The sequence below is a fragment of the Vicugna pacos genome, chromosome 12 (genome assembly GCF_048564905.1).
Source record: "Vicugna pacos chromosome 12, VicPac4, whole genome shotgun sequence".
Taxonomy (NCBI): domain Eukaryota; kingdom Metazoa; phylum Chordata; class Mammalia; order Artiodactyla; family Camelidae; genus Vicugna; species Vicugna pacos.
Genome location: NC_132998.1, coordinates 17,491,581 through 17,506,065, shown reverse-complemented (window position 1 = coordinate 17,506,065; position 14,485 = coordinate 17,491,581).

The following is a 14,485-nucleotide window of genomic DNA, read 5'->3' as shown; positions in this document are numbered from 1 at the left end:
ACCACCTGTCCATTTTCTAGTTGTTGAAAGGAATGTTTCTGAGTAACAGCTCCTGGCTCCTTCCCATAAGGTGCCTGGAACCTCGGCCGCCCTCGTCCCCTTGAAATGCTTTGACTCATGATGTGAACCCAGCTTAGGGCTGTCCTCCGAGAACCTCACCTCAAACAGTTAAGAAGTCCAAGTGAAGAAGGAGCAGCAATGGCTCTGAAAGGAGATAGCCACGGACAAGGGGTCTCCCCTTCATCGAGGGCCTTGGAAAGGCTTTCGGCAAAGGAATAATGTCTTGGAATCATTCCTGTCCTCTTTGTGGTGTTGAGCATTCTAGGATAAGGCCACCAGGAAACAGGCGAGAAATGGGAAAGCTTCAGTGCTTGGAGCAGAAGGCTGAGGCTGACCCCGCCTTCTTGCTGTGAGCAGAGGTTTACCTGGTACACAGGCATCTAAGTCGGTCACAAGAAACAGGGATGTGACGAGGGGACAGAGACAGACAGAACTCAGCAGTCCCGCTTTCCGAAGGAGATTGCCAAGGCGGATGCAGATTAGGAAAAGAACGTTCGGTGGCCCCTGGTTTATCGAGAAAACGGCAATTTGGGCCTGAGTCTTACAATTTTTTTTACCTACGGGCTGCGAAAAGGTGGTAAGCCGTCATCATGGTACTGACCCCTGCCCTCTGCACACCTGACTGGGCGAGTTCTCCAGGCCTCTGCATGTCCTACCTCTGAGATGGGGCGCTGGCATATTCTCCATCTCAGTGTCCTCCCAGCTCTCTTGGACCGTTCCATGTGGCTTAGCTCAGATGTCCCTTCCTGAAGTTTCCTCTGAGCACCGTGACGAGGACTGAGCTCTCCTTTTGAAATCTGTGTTGGTTGATTTGAATGCTGTATAGCACTCACTTCCTAGAGCCTTCTTGTGGAGTTATTTCTGCATTTGCCTCCCTTCTTGCATTGGACTTACCATCACTGAGAGAAAATCCCTATGTGGCGGGAATCAAAGTATTCACAGTTTGTGTCCAACCTCTTTTACTCCTGGTGAAATATTTCTAATCAAGGCATTACTGTCCTTGTTTTAAAAATGAAGACACTGAGGCCCAGAGAGTTTAAAGGACTTGTTGGGGTTCCATGGGCGGTGACGTGGAGGGTGGCAATTTTGACTTGGGTGTGTATGACTGCTCAACCTGTGCTGTCTTCCAACATTTTAGGCTGATAATCTCAGGGCAGGAGTGGGAACTACACGTTAAAAAATTTTTTTTTTATTGAAGTGTTGTTGATTTACAATGTTTCAGGGGTGCAGCAAAGTGATTCAGTTATACATATACATATACATACATATATATATATATATACTTTCCAGATCTTTTTCCATATATGTTACTATAGGAAATTGAATATAGTTCCGTGTGCTATACAGTAGGTCCTTGCTGTTTATCTCTTTTATGTATAGTAATGTGTGTCTGTTAATCCCCGACCCTTTAATTTATCTCTCCCCATCCTATTCCCTTTGGTAACCATAGTTTGTTTTCTATGGGACCTGATTTTTATCCTCTCCAGGGACTGTTAAATAATTGTTGATTTGATTAGTGATTCTGATAAATCATTGGGCATTTGGCCTTGTAAACGGTTGAAGGTGGCATTTGAGAAAAAGGAGTGTGTTTCATGTCTCACGTTGTGGTTAATTGATTACACGTCATTTTAGCATCATAGGGTCCACTGATACGGTAAAGTGATAGGACAACCTGATCTATTTGACCTGAGGTCCGTAAATTTCTCCCTATCATTCTAGTGTATTTAAAAATATGGATGAATTAAAGAAGCGTTGGGGGCACTTATTTATTTAAAACACCAGTAGCAAAGAGGAGACATAGTGTTCTGATTTTCTTGAGTTTTTCATAACAGATTCAGGGGATGTTGAGCTCCAGGTCATCCTGAGATCAAAGGAAGTACATACACTTGGTCTAAAGTCACTGTTTCTGGGGAAGGAATAATTTTGAGGGCAAAGTAGTGTAATATCCCTGGAACTGAGGTCCATTTCATGGGGACCTGAGCCATATCAAAATAAAAAGACCCAACACTCAATGTGCCACAGGGCGCTCTGCTGGCCAAGCGACTGAGCAAAGCACTTGGGAGGCAGGGGATAGGGCTGCGCTATTTCCCCTCCAGCTGAAGAGGCCACTGGGGCAAAGCAGGGAGGTGATGGGGCTTTCACAAGCAGGGCGGGAGGGTAGCAACAGAGTCAAAACTACAAACGTCTTAAGGGGAGGAACCAAGTCTTCCTTGCTCATTCTTTTAATTTCCAGTACTCAGCGATTTGCTTGGTCCATAGTCCTTAAAAGACTATGAAAACGAACAGATGTTTGTATACGTATGACTGAAACATTCTGCTGTACACCAGAAATGGACACACTGTAACTGACTGTACTTCGATTTAAAAAAGTGCTTGTTGAATGAATGGCTATGAGAAGATAACGTGGAATTGTGCTTTTGCCAATGTACGAATTATGTTATAGAAAATGTTAACTAACATGTTACATGAGCCCAAGAGACCCATTATTTGTGAACACTCCTGAGGCTTCCCCGGAGTTATTCTGAGTTAGGTAGGAAGGAACTGGGGGCTGAGGGACACTGACATCCACAATAAGGAGCTAGCCTGGAGATCAGTGTTTCTTTCCATCCGGTCCCATTCTTACCCTGGGCAGGTATGGCTTGAAGACACGGGAGCAACATGCTTATATATTTGTGTTGAGATTTACACCACTGGAGATAGCTCTCAGGATAATAAGATGAGTGCTCTTGGGAACTGTTGTCATTTTCAGGGATCATTTAGTAAATTACTATTATTGTTTTTTTCAAATCTTAAAGGAATCCCAATACGGCCAGAAAGAGTTAATGTAACTTCCAAAAATTCTTTATATTGTCCTAGGGACGGACATAGTCCCAGGAGAAGCTATTTCCAAATTTAATTTACAAACACAATGAAATGATCTATGTGGCAAGGGGTTTGAAGATGTTACAAAAATTATTTAATTAGGCCTTGAATTTAGCACCCATTTAACTTACCATCTATAGCCTGGTATAATACATCTAAGGCTGCTGACTTTGAATTCCATTTTGAGCTTGTAAGCCTTTTTGAAAACCTCATTTCCTTAAAAGGAACAAGAAGCCCTGTTTTTGTCCCTCACAGAGGAATTTGTGCAGGAAACAAGAAGGTAACAGGGTTAGTTATTTGAAGCAGATTCCTGCTGTGTGCTGCATCGTTGGCTCAATTACATCTGAGGCGCCAAAGACAGTTTACTCAAATAGGAGTCAGAGCTTTCTGTTGATCTTTGAGAACAAATGAAGTCAAGACACACCATACACCTTCTGCATTTCAGAAGTCCTAGAAGACGCCTCTGATTTTTTTTTTTTAAATTGAGACATGTTGTAAAAATTCCTGGTGAAAGGTGGATGTTCTGAATTAGCACCTAGCAATATTGCTGATAGGCTGTAAGTCTATCCATTTGGTAGTAAGTCCCCCAAAATGATGAACTTGAGAAGCAAAGAAGTATTTTGAGGGAGGAGAAGTGGAGGACCTGAGAAAAAGAAACTCTGCTGGACTGAGGAGTGACCCCAATTCACACTTGATGAACAAGGTTCTTGTTTCCAGGGAAGCAACATTTATTCAGAGGGAAGAAGCAAAGAGACTGACCACCTGGAGACACGATTTCCTTGGCTCCTAAGACCTAAGGTAGCAGCCAGACCCCAACACAGCATGCCAGCCTGTGCAGTTGGATTATCAGAGAATGTCATTGTGTTGGACATGATGTGGTGGAGTCTGCTTACCTGTGTATTTTTTTGGTGGTGTTGATTAAGCCAATCTGGATGTCCAAGGTCCCTGACCAGATGCTCACGGAATTGTCCTCGGTGCAGTTTGATTCACCAGGTTCACTTGATAGCTCGTGAAATGATTAGGACCCACTTCCATTCCAGATGAGCAGCCCAGTTATTGAGGAGGACAAAGCCGGATCTCAGCAGGAGGCTGGGCTGAGGCGTGGCGACAGGGAGGGTGAGGGTAAGACCAAACGTGGAAACATCAAGGTCAGAGTTGGGAACTGGTCAAAGACAGGAGAGCGGATCACCAGGCAGGATGCTGGAGAAGCCATGTGGATGCCTTTCTTCTCTCCAACTTGCCTTCTGTGACAGAGTAATAGTGCTTTGGATTTACACAGAAATTTCCTATGTAAGCATTTTGCTTCTATAAAATATCGCCATTTGGAGAACTCAATATTTTCTTAAAATATTTTATTCTTAAGAGGTTTATATGCAACAAACATCTCTTTTGAATCTCAAGCAGAAACCCCATAAAAGGAAAGACTGAGTTTCATTCACCATTGAATTCCTGATGCACAGGACAGGATGGTACCTCGTAAATATTTAAGTGAATGAAACAGAAAGGAAACTCTCATGTACCAGGCACAGCTTCGGCTCTCAAGAGGTTTATTAGAAGGTTTAGGACATTTTCATAAATAACTGTACACAAGGCAGAAAATGGCATTGGAGGAGATCTTACTTAATGAGTTTATAGTGAGGATGGAGTCTTCCTGGGGGTGAGAAGTGGGGGTAGATAAGGGAAGACTCTAAATGTCAGTTGTATTCTATTTAGACTTTCTAGAATTGGATAGAGTTTAGAAATGGCAAAGATGGAGAAAAAAGTATTCCAAGCCAAAGGAAATACATGAATGAGGGTATTTGAGAAAGTGTAGGGACCCTCAGTGGTTTTATTTCAGCTAAAGTGAAAAATGACATAATAGGGGATCATGAGGGGTGAGGTGGGGGGCTGTGAGTCAGGATAAGTTAATTGAATTGATCCCAGCAAGGGATGTGGATACCATAGAAATGCGCTTGGACTTTATTCTGCAGGATGGAGAGAGGTGGAGAGTTTTTGAAAAGGAGAAACATGGTTAGGGTCGTGTTTCTGAAAAAAGGGGTTGGCAGCAGGAGAGGAGATGAATTCGAGGACAGTGAGGTCAGAGGCAACTAGGGAGCCCTTCGCGGGGCCCAGGCAAAACGCCGTGAGCATCTGAACCAGGGCGGTGATAATGAGGGTGACACGTGCAGGTGGATGTGAGACGGTATCCCAGAAGGAGGGTCTTGGGTGCCGCTGGAATCCCCAGGTTTAACTGATGTAGAGTTGAAGACGTGGGAGTGAAACCTGGGAGGTAAGTCAGGGTACGGAAGAGATTTAGAAGCCATTTTTAAAATAGCACTGTTGGCTGAAGCTGTAAAATTGAACGAGGCATCAAGTGAACGAGAGTGGAATGAGCAGGGAATTTCACCAAAAAAAGATCCTTTAGGAACACCTGAATTGATGGAGACAATTAATGGAGAAGAACTGGAGAAAAATGCAGAGGAAAGACTGTCAGAGGCCTGGAGAGAATTTTGAGAAGCGAGGGCCCACTGTGCTGATATGGTACGAAGATTAAGCTTACAAAAAAAGAAAAAACCTCTGTCAACCAAAAGTTCATTAGAGACACTTAAGGGAGTGTGCAGTGGTAGAGCTGAGGTAGTGATACACCTCACTAATGCTGGACGTTTGGAGATTAAGAGCAAAGAGGTGTCTAGTGCCTTGACTAAGTGCTAAAGCAATGGGGAGAAATCTTATGTTGCTTGTCAGATGAATGGAAGGATGGAAGGAGGAGGAGAAAAGAGAGAGAGAAAATAGAGAAAGAGAGAGAAGGGGAGAAAAAAATGGATGGAGCATTTGGGAATATTCTGATATCATTCCACATTTTTTTCTCTCTGATTATTTCCAGTAGAGCCTGGAAAGGGGGCTTAGTAAATAAGAGATGTCAGATTATCCCTTGACTGTGCAATGTTTACCTGAACTCTGCTATTGCCAAGGCCCAAACTATGTTTTTGCAGATTTTTTTTCCCTATTATTTTTGTGTCATTTGTCGGCTGGAGTGTCCCCTGAGGGAGACTGGTCTGCCCATTTGGAAACACACACCTAGATTTTTTGGTTCCAAAGTATAAAAACTGACTGTTGAAGCTACTGCCATAACCTATTCATTCATTCGCGTGAATGGCTCAGATTAGAATGGCCCCATCAAGTCATTTTGTACCTTTTAAGGGCTATTTCTACTTGTTTCTTGGCACAGGCGTGGGCTGCTTTTGAAAATGGAAACCAATGCCAAAATTACATGCATATTCATAAACTATAAACAAACAGACAATTATGGATGCACAATCCGACACACCCCCTGTAATAATAAAACTGAAACCAAAGACACCGCACAAAATACTTCTTTACTTTGCTGGCGGAGGCTGCGGAAGGCTTTTTGTAATACTGGGCTCAATTTTCAGAGTTTAGTACAAGTCCACAATTAAAGATAGTACACACAAAAGAATTACTCTCAGATGTAGGATTGCAGGACCGTTTGCAACTCAAATGTATGTTATATGGGGTATTGTTTGAAGTTCACAATACAGTGCTTACAATTGTATGTAGCCTTGGTCATGTTTTCAACATGTTCTTGGGAAAAGTTCTTTTATTTGCTTTTTAGCATCCATGGGCCTTTGCAATTTGGACTGTATACAGAGCATCAAGATGCTTTTTCCCCTTCATTCAAACAAACAATGGCTTTGTAACTAAGAAGAAAATTAGTAACAGGTGAAAGTTTATTTTTAACGATGTTGAGATCAAATTACTGTTTAACTTTCAGAACAACCCCCCTTCTCCACGTCTCTTTTAATGTTTCAAAATTATTTATAAATTAAACTTACACAACCTCGAAACAGGCTCAGAGCATTAAAATGGCCTCTTTATTCTGCGATACTAACTGAATACAAAGAATATTGTTATGTTCTGAGTTTCTTCTTTGCAAATTTATTTTTAAAGCATCTTGCATCATAAAAATTTACATAGAGCTGTCTTGGAGGCTTTTAATTTTATACTTGTGTGTACATCAAAGTTTTGTGCTTAGAATATGTTATTTTGTAAATTTATACTAATGTTTGATTTTATTAGATATGTTTCATATTTCATTGTATAACATGATCGTATCTTTGGGGGAAGTTTCCTTTTTGGTTATCCTATTTCATTTCTGTAATTTACATACCTTATAACCACCAATCTAATAAGAATGTTTACTAAAGGTTAAATCTGCCCTACCCTCTTCCTCTTTGTTTAAAAAGTCACAGAGAGTGTTTAGCATCCATAGAACTACATAAACAATATAAATCAAGATCAAGTTTTACCCAATGTCTCTACTTCTACCATAAATTTCTGTTGAGATAAATCAAATGTTGAATGATTCCATTAATGAGGGCTTCATAAAGTATTTGGGACAGAAGGAAGAGAGATTTCAGCTCAAACAAAGACTATTTTCAAAGTCAAGCACTCTTCAAAGATGGGAGCAGTGACCTTGAAAGGTGGAGGGGTCCCCAGAGGTGGGTAGAAGCTTCCCTGGAGAGGAGGTGACCCTCTTTAGTTAAGAAACTGGGGAAAATTGCCCAGGCCTTGTTGGACTTGCTATGTGAATGCTAGGAATCTACCAGTCTATAAGAATCGCAAACTTGAGAACAACTCCACAGTGGAATCCAACTGAACTGACGCAGATTTTGAATACTGGGGTGTGGACATGGTGGCTAGGTAGGGTTGAGGAAGGAGAAACAGGTTTATATGGCCTTGAAAGTGACACTGGTGACAAGTTAGAATTTTCTTTTGCTCCAGTTACAGATTTTCTGTTTCTTTTTGAAAGCTTTTATTTGTAACACTGTGTAATACACGTGGGCATTTCCAAACGAAATTTAAAAAGGTAGGTTAGAGGGCAAACTCCTGTGAGTTAGTGTCTTCTTCATCCAGCCCTTGGCATTCTCATGCAATATTCCACGAATCCTTGTGAATATGAGATTCTGCAAATGCTGTACAGATTTAGTCTAATCCGGCTTAATCAACGATTTATTGGATACCAGTTACGTGTAGTCATCATGCTACCATGAGCCCCAGTCCTCTCATTACGGGGTTTGCATTCAGAGGGATAGGAATCAGGTAGAAGACTTGGCTGTTTTTACTTCTCTTCTACTCTTGCCCTCATATTCCCATTCCTCTTTCCTCCCGCTGACAAACTGAATGAATAAATGCAGACTAGGGAGCCAAGGGTGGCTTGGGAACAGGTTAGCTTAGCAGACAAGTTCTGACAATGGAGGCTTCAGTGGCTCAGAGGTGAATCTGGACATAGGGAACCTGCAACATTTTTTCAGGCCAGGGAATGGGTCAAATTCACCCACCATAGCCAGTGCCCAGTGCGTGGAAGGCACCATCCATGATGGTTTAACCAATGAGTGGGCAGGACAAGTGTCGGTGTTCCTCTCCCAGCTACCTTCCTAAAGCCTTTGTCCCCCTCCTTACTTTGGTATAACCCCCAGTATCATGCTACCGTGGGTCCCCAGAATGCCTTCCCATCTCCTGCTCCAAATCAGAACTACCATCCTCTCAGGTGACGGTTTTGATCATTCCTGCCCTGGAGTGAATGAGTCCCAGGGCACCTCTAGGAAGTGTTGCATTTAAACATTTTTTTTTTAACTGAAGTATAGTTGACTTATAATGTTGTGTTACTTTTAGGTGTACAGTAAAGTGATTCAGTTATATATATATATATATATATATTATATATACATTATATATATTATATATATAAATATACACACACACACACACACACACACACATATATATTCTTTTTCAGATTCATTCCCATTATAGATTATTACAAGATATTGAATATAGTTCCCTGTGCTGTATACAGTAGGCTCTTGTTTATCTATTTTATATATAGTAGTGTATATATGTTAATCTCAGACTCTTAATTTATCCCTCTCCCACCATCTTTTTGTTCCCTTTGGTAACCGTAATTTGTTTTCTATGCCTGTGAGTATTTCTGTTTTGTGAATAAATTCATTTGCATCTTTTCTTTAGATTCAACTTATAAATGATATTATACGATATTTGTCTTTCTCTCTCTGACTTACCTCATTTAGTATGATAATCTTTAGGTCCATCCATGTCGCTACAATGGCATTATTTCCTTCTTTTTTATGGCCGAGTAGTATTCCACTGTGGAATTTAGGTTGGACATTTAGGTTGCTTCCATGTCTTGGCTATTGTAGATAATGCTGCTGTGCACATTGGGGTGCATGTATCTTTTTGTATTAGGAGGTGTTGCGTTTTAAAGACAAGCACACTGCTCAGGTGACTCTCAAGCTAGTGTCAGATGTTGAGGGACAGCACAGGGAACGCAGTTCTGAGTCGGGGCTGCTTGCCGGCTCTTCTTCCTCCACGTCTGCTTGCTTTACCTTTTCCAGGGATTAAAATGTATGGAATCTGCTTTGCAGAAACAGATCATTACCTGCTACTTTCTCCCACTTGTGTGGACGCTGCATCCCAGGGGCTCTGGAGAAAGAGCCATTGCTCAGTGAGGAGGTGTGTGTTGCCAGAGCATATCACACATATTTGAAATCTAGCCTCCCAGTGGTGGGGTCCTCTTTGAATTCCCTTGCAGTGCAGTTTTAAGTGCATCACCAACACTTTTCCAGTCACCTATGGCTGAGTAAAACCACCCAAACTAAGAGGTATAAAACAGCGACCATTTCACTGTGCTCATGATTCTGTGGGTGAAGAGTCCCGTGGAGCACAGCCCACCACCATATGTGGGGCCTTTGCCAGGAGGACTCCAGGGATTGGGGCTAGAATCCCCTAAAGAATTCTTCAGTCACATGCCTGGCATCTGGGCTGGAATGACTCCAAGGATTACAAGATATTGTAATTCAGTTGGGATCGTTTACCAGAACACCCACCTGTCGCCTCTCCTTGGGGCTTAGCTCCTCATAACGTGGTAGCCGGGTTCAGAGAGGAAGCATCCAGGAGAGTGAGTGTTCCCAGAGCACCAGGGGAGTCTGCACGGCCTTCCTCTCCTCGCCCGGGAAGTCAGGAAGCCGGGATCCCTGGTGCCGACCCCTGTTGGTTACAAAGGAGCCACCAGGCCAGCCAGATTCAAGAGGAGAGGACGCAGACTCCTCTTCTTGGTGGAGGAGAGGCACGGTCACACGACGGGAGAGCAGGTGGGGCAGGAGTCAGTGGCATGGTCCTGTTCAGAAAGCACAGACGGCCACAGCCCTTCTCAGCATGCCCCTTCTTAGTCTGGTAATAGTATAGCCAGGCTCAGTCTCCACACATGGTCTCCAGTCCCCTCAGCCACCCTGCAAGGTAAACATTACCCTCATTTCTGCGCTAAAGAAACTGAGGCCCAAAGAAGCTTAAAGACTTGCCTCAGGCCACACAGTGATAAAGCCAGGATTGTACTCTGGCTCTGTTTGACTCCAAAGCCCACACTCCTTCCATTATATGACATTTTTTATATTAGATTATATGGGGAAAGGAGAAAATTGGGTTTAATAGGACTCATTTTAACCTGCTCTGGTAATTAGCGAATTATAAGGGATTATTTAAACTGAAATAAATATGTGTTCATATTGGAGAAATGAGAAAGTCCCCATAACACGAGTCATTTTCCCTTCTTAGTGATTTTTTGGGGGGGAGTCTACCCTGAAACGAGTTGAAAATACGATGTAAACATGAATGTAGACTTTCTAAATTTAGATTATATACTGTTCAGGCGATAATGGGGTAGTCAAATGTTCTGGGAGGAAAGGAAAAAAACCTCCAAATTTTTACAGTCATTGAACAGCTGACTATCTGAAAATGTTAACAAGATGTGGCAGACCCACTGTGAGAGAGAAAAATCAAGATTGTTTCTCACCACAGTCCTTGTTTCAAAATTTTCCAGCGCATCTCTCTATAGGCGCTCTGGCATTACTTAAAGCCAGCTTGTTGAGGCTTTTGTGATGTATTAGATAGAATTGGGAGCTATTCGATTTTCAAAGGAAGCATGTCTATGACAAATGCCCTGTTTGTGTCTGTAAGTGAATGTACATTGTTGTGACCTGGAGTTAACTGAAAAGGCGGAAGCTAGAATTTTACAAAATGTATACAAATACTAAATTTCTGGTTCTAGTGTCTTTGTGTCTGTGTGGATGTGTATGTGGGAGAGAAACTGGGGTGCTGGGAAACACAGGCTGCTTTTTTCCATGAGGAAAAAATATTGCTTTAAAACTAGGCTTGATTTATGTAACTTGCATATATTTACTTTAGAGAACAAAGAATAAATTATCAGGCCCCTGAATGACCGGCGAAATTCCACGGACCCAGATTCCTCCGAAGAGTGTGCTGTTCTGCTTTCTAGATAAATGTGTTAATAATTTATAACCCCAGGCAGTTCGAGTGGCGATGCTGGGGTATTTTCAGGGGAGGGGACCTCGACTCTGATATATGTCCTTCCTGCTAATTGAGCATTGGTGTCATTATTCACAGTTGGATTTTTGAAGTTTCCCCTCTCGAGTTCCCCTGGAACACTGCCACAAGCAGCTGGTGAAGAGGGTTCGGGAGAAAGCATCACGGGGTCGGAATCAGGGAGGGGCTGGTGAGCTTTCCCAGGAAGGGAAGCTCAGAAATCAAGAAAGGGCGGGAGCTCCGTTTCCTCCCTCGGACTCCTTTGCTAGGGTTGCCGTCACGGAGAATGTACCGCACCCCTGGGGCTTCCCTACAGTTTTGGAGGCTGGAACCACGGTGTTGGTGGGGTTGGTGCCTTCCGAGGGCTGTGAGGGAAGGAGCTGCCCCAGGCGTCTCTCCTGGGCTGTGGACGGCCGTCATCTCCCTGTGTCTTCACACCCCTCATCCTCCGTCTATGCCTGTCTGGGTCCGATTTCTCGTTTTTATGAAGCCGCTAGTCAAGTTGGATTTGAGCCCGCACTCATGACCTCATCTGAGTTCGGTGACCTGTGTCAAGACCCTGTCTCCGGATCAGGTCCCATTCTGAGGTGCTGAGGGTTCGGACTTCAACACTGCAGCGGGAAGGATGCAGATCCCCCCGTCACTGACTCCATCCTGAGCTCGGACTCGGAGGCAGCCTCTCCTCAGAAGGAGGCGGAGTCGGATCTGGAAAGGGGCGTGAAGCCCTCCGGCTGTTGGAGAACCTGGTCACTCAAAATCACCCAGCGGGAGAGGAGCACTCAGGCTCCCAGTGCCAGGGTGCCTGTGCGATTTATCCTGCCAGCAGGGACACCCGAGAGCCCCAGGGGCACTAACCAGGGGACGTGCTGGGCCACGGCACATCCTGGGACTTGGCCTTACTCTGGCTATTTTGAGAATTCCCTGGTTTGGAATGGATGCGTCCCCACAAATGGCACTGCCTCACCCACGTGCCTGCCGGTCACCGTGCTGCAAGTGGCAGATTGACAGTGACAAGTCCCATTCTCCAAGCAGCAGGAGTGTGCATGCCTTTCCCGTGCTGTCCCATCATGTCTGTAGTCTTCAAGGCAAGTGTTCTGTCCATGAAGAAAACGAGACCCAGAGAGAGTTAGTGACTGAGTGGACATCACATAGCCTCAAAAAAGAGGGATCTGCATTCCCACCCAGGTTATCCTCTTCTCCAGCCTTTTTTATTTTCCTCTTTCTCTCCCACCATTTTGTTTTCCTCGCCCTTTTGTTTTCCTCTCATGATCATTGCACGCAGGCCACCCTGGAATGCAGCCAACTGATGTGGAAGGACTTTCTCGAGTCTGGATTTGCCTTTGCCACAAAGACCTGGCCTGATTCACATACACCGTGAAAGGGCTGTTGATCTTGTGTCGGGTCTACAACTACGCAAACCCAAAGCAATCCTCTGCCTAGAAACACGCAGTCACAACACATTCTACTGTAACAGGGAAGAACAAATCTGACTGCACACTGCATCTGTTTCTTTTACTTTAACCTCTGTGTTCTCTTGCTTTTGTTACAAGTTCATCACTAAGGGGATGTTGCCTCAAAGAGTAAATTATACATAATGGCCCATCTCTGGGAACTCTGTCTCCCAGGCAATGAGCATAAAGCTAAAATACCTTTGTTTAGCTCACAGGAAACAACCTGACCAGGCCCACCTGTGAATGACTTCAGGAGGGAAGAAATGAACACATCCCCTCCAGAGGCTGATGGGAAACAGGAAATGTTTGACTTTACTCCCTCCCCTTTAGTATAAAAGAAGCCTGAATTGTAACTCAGGCAAGAGGGTTCTTTGGGACACTAGTCCACCATCTTCTCGGTCTGCTGGCTTTCTGAATAAAGTCACTATTTCTTGCCCCAGCAACTTGTCTCTTGATTTACTGGCCTGTCAGGTGGTGATCAGTAATATGAGCTTGGACTCGGTAATGCTATTAAGCTGACTTACATAGTGTCACAGAGAGTTCTCTTAAAGAGCTAGATAGATGGTGCACATTTGTCCCGTTAGCTAATACAGGTTTGTGAGCTTACCTTTAACACACCACCTGAAGCCTTTGCTGCTAGTTAAATACTTGGGGTCTTGCCACCCGTTTTCTCACAACGCATCATTTTAAAGCTTTTATAAGTCTAAGTTCCGGCACATGACTGCACATACAGCACTTAGCAGGGTTGACAATTATGTCCTTTGACCCAAGAAAAAGGATCAAGTGATTCAATTCACATTTAATCATTTTTATTTCATTCTAATGCAGAAATCCATTTCCTTCAGAGTGAAATAAATGATTCAACCTTCCTCCAGGGAAGAGTTAAGGTAAATGCAGTTGCCACATAAAATCCAAATGGCTCAAGGTAATATTACATATTTCTAAAAGTAAGCAGTTGGAAATGGAAATGAAACTTAATAATAATACTGCAGGCATTCCCTGGGATTTTATTCTAAGTTTATTATGATCATAAATATGGAATTTACATGCAATATATATATTTCAATATTATATTTTGTTAAATTAGTTCAGCATTTAGTCATTAACTTGTTGGTGGTATGTTATGGTATGTTATTTACATTTCCTTTGCGTTACCTACACGACTTCTGAGACCCACAAAATGAATTAAAAATCAATTCTTTACCTTCACAGCATATTCTAAAGCAGAGTTTATGTATATTTTCCATGTTTTAACCACGTAGGAGGTTTTTGGCTGTAACACCTGTGAAAAATTAAATCTGTTCTGTAATCTGCGTCCTTGTGTGTGTGTGCGCATATGTAAAATTGAGGGTTTGACATGGAAATTAAGCCATAAATGACTTAATGATCCACCTAATGATCTACAAAGAAATCAAATGACTTCCTTCTCTAAATTCCTAAGTGAAGCTCCCAGGGCAGTCTATCATATTCATTCACCAGGGAAGCCCACATGTTGTCTGTGTCTGAGCTGCCATTTCCTAAACACACGCTTGAACAAATCCTTGGAGCTCAGGAAGGTTGTCACCGCAGTGCACTGTGGGCAGGGGGACCCTGTGGAGTTAGTTTTCCCTCCCTCCACCTTTGTTCCCCTATTTTGTTTCTATCTCAGCCCCCTCCACATCGCCACATTTCTCCCACGCCTGCCATCACCCCCTCCTCCTGTTAAGCAGTTAGGG